The following is a 2,468-nucleotide window of genomic DNA, read 5'->3' on the forward strand; positions in this document are numbered from 1 at the left end:
TCAAGTTCACTTGATCCTCTTCATCTTTTGCAAGATCAATCCTTAGTTCTTTCTCAACGATGTTGTTCCCCCGTACGAAGTTGTCTTTCTTTTTTCCCACCCACCCACCCATTTTCTTCTCGGAGCCGGAGTCGGTAATCGAGTATCCATCCTACTCGTGGGAAGCCTTTGTATTCTTTCCTCAATTATGTCAACCGGTGCTTTGCTCTTCAAGTTATTCGTCGGTTCCCCATTATGTCGGCGTTCTCGGAATGGGGGTCTCCAGACTTGCCTGCCTGCGGCCCACGGCATGGCGGAGCCAGCGGGCCGTACCGCCCATCTTCACCAACAAAGCATCCAAGACCCTCGCGAGGGGCCAAGCCTCGCGAGGCGGACGACGCAAGACCTCCTCTGGAGTGGCCTAGCTAGAGTTACCAGATCTTCCTCTTGTCTAGTGTTGCCACTCAGATGGAAAATTCACGATGGATGATTTTATCAATTAGCAATAAAGAAGTGAACATCTGTCACCCTAGGTACCCGACAATCACTTCTCTCCCGGATATAGCATGATAACCATGCTTAAATGCAAATAAAAAGAGCAATACTAACATGCAAGAGGAAGATACCTGAACTTTCAAGAGGGATATATAGCTCCTGCCTGGTCATCTTCTGACTGAAGTTAGATTTTGCCCTGAATATATATGCAATGGTGAGCGCTGCACTTTGCCAGTCCCTGTTGCAATCAAATTTGTCAACATCGATAGACCATATTGTCCTGAATATATGTGAATACTCTGGCTTTCTCAAGGGGAATAAAATTTAGGGGTCAAACAATTTCAGATTTGGGGAAAATCAAAGATGAATGTGTAGCCATGAAGCCTGATTCCCCTTGTTGTCTTGAAGTTCCTGCACCATAAAACAAATATGAGTGCATTGTTGTACTAGTCCAGACCAAACAAATCAAGTGAACGATCCTAATCGTGCCATACTAATCCTGAACCTCCTCTGCCGGCAACCGCCCGCTTCCTCTGCCAGTATAGCGCCACACACACGAACACAGACGCACGTCGGCCGACGCACATTCCGCACGCACGCCACACGCATCACAGCCACCCTACGGGAGCACATAACACGGACGACCGCATATGCCACACCGGGCGGCACAGAACCGCTGCCTGTGTATATACCACCATGGATAGTTATGCTCGACACTTCTGAACCAAATATCTGAAGTTAGTTCATGACACATACTTGTCTCGTACATAAGACTCAGCACAACAAAAGCTCCTGAAACATTTGTATCATGTTAATACAAAATTGCATCAATTAGTCGAGAAAACCAGAAGTATCAAGGGGAGGATCAAATGCATAGCCGTACTTGAGAAGTCTCAGGTTCATGAAAGGCGAGTCAGCCTTTAGAAACCTCGTGATTTCTTGCACGGCATGCCTCCATTCCCTGTAATCACCTTCCTGCAACATTTCATCTTCTTAATTCGAGCGAGAGAATGAAAAGAGAGCTGATTGCATCGGGATGGGAAGCAAGGAAGGAAAAAAGAGAGAATAATTGAATTGGACTCGGAGGTTCTTCTTGGATTCATCGAGGAGCATCCAGATTTGAGCAGCGAGGTGGGATACAGTTTGAACGCGGAGGGCGAGCATAAGCGCGACAAGGAGGAACCTGCCCAGGAAGCGCGGGTGATTGATGGAGGCCCCGAGGTGGTCGTCGAGGAAGTAAACCCGGTGGAGGACGGGTTGCCGAGAGCGGGGGAGCCACCCATCCGGCCACCGCGGGCACGGAACTCCAACCGCCCTTGTCCGGCCTCCCCCGATTCTTCAACGACGGCAAACGTAGCTAACACTCATCTGTCTCTCGCCACCACCACCATGCCTCGTCCGGGCAACGCCCACGTCGCCTCTCTCCCGCGTGCTCCCAAGATCCAGACCGAGAAGATCGGGGGAGATGGGGCTGGAGGAGGTGGAGTTTGGGGCGGGATATGGAGAGGGCACGAGTGCGGGAGAAGCCGCTGGCGGGGGCGGTTCAGTCGCCGGCACCGAAGGAGCCGGGGTGGGCTGATTGGGGCGAGGAAGCTACAGAAGGAGGGCGCCTTCTCCGGTGGTTGGCGCTGGAGGAGCATGGACGATGGAGATGACTGGTGGCGACGTGACGGCAACCCTAGCGGCCTAGCCTCCAGCCGAAGGTGGAAAGGAGAGGGGTTGGAGAAGAAAATGGTGAGGCCCGTGAAGGAGCTATATATCCCTCTTGAAAGTTCAGGTATCTTTAAATTTTTGCCTCAAAAAAGGTATCTTCAAAAAAAATCGAAAGTATGCCGATGATGTACCATATCTTTGTAGAAGGCAACAAGCAATGTACAAGAAGCCTGACCAAGATGCGAACATCCGACAGATGTTTTACAACTCAACTCCACTCCAACTAGCCCTAATCTAACTACTCACGAAACGTTGTAGACCTCCTACACTCACTGCCACCT

At 50.6% G+C, this 2,468-nt stretch overlaps 1 long non-coding RNA gene across 2 annotated transcripts; it reads right to left on the reverse strand.

Moving 5' to 3' along the window:
- Positions 1–226: 226 nt before the first annotated feature.
- LOC123185230 (uncharacterized) lies at positions 227–2,152 on the reverse strand. Of its 2 annotated transcripts, XR_006493235.1 has the most exons (5): positions 1,658–2,152; positions 1,358–1,449; positions 1,231–1,266; positions 980–1,154; positions 227–885 (listed from the first exon to the last, which is right to left on the reverse strand). It is a non-coding gene; the product is annotated as an uncharacterized lncRNA (long non-coding RNA). The 2 variants fall into 2 exon arrangements; XR_006493234.1 differs by having other exon boundaries at positions 980–1,266.
- Positions 2,153–2,468: the final 316 nt, after the last annotated feature.

This window comes from Triticum aestivum, chromosome 2A, assembly GCF_018294505.1.
Source record: "Triticum aestivum cultivar Chinese Spring chromosome 2A, IWGSC CS RefSeq v2.1, whole genome shotgun sequence".
Taxonomy (NCBI): Eukaryota; Viridiplantae; Streptophyta; class Magnoliopsida; order Poales; family Poaceae; genus Triticum; species Triticum aestivum.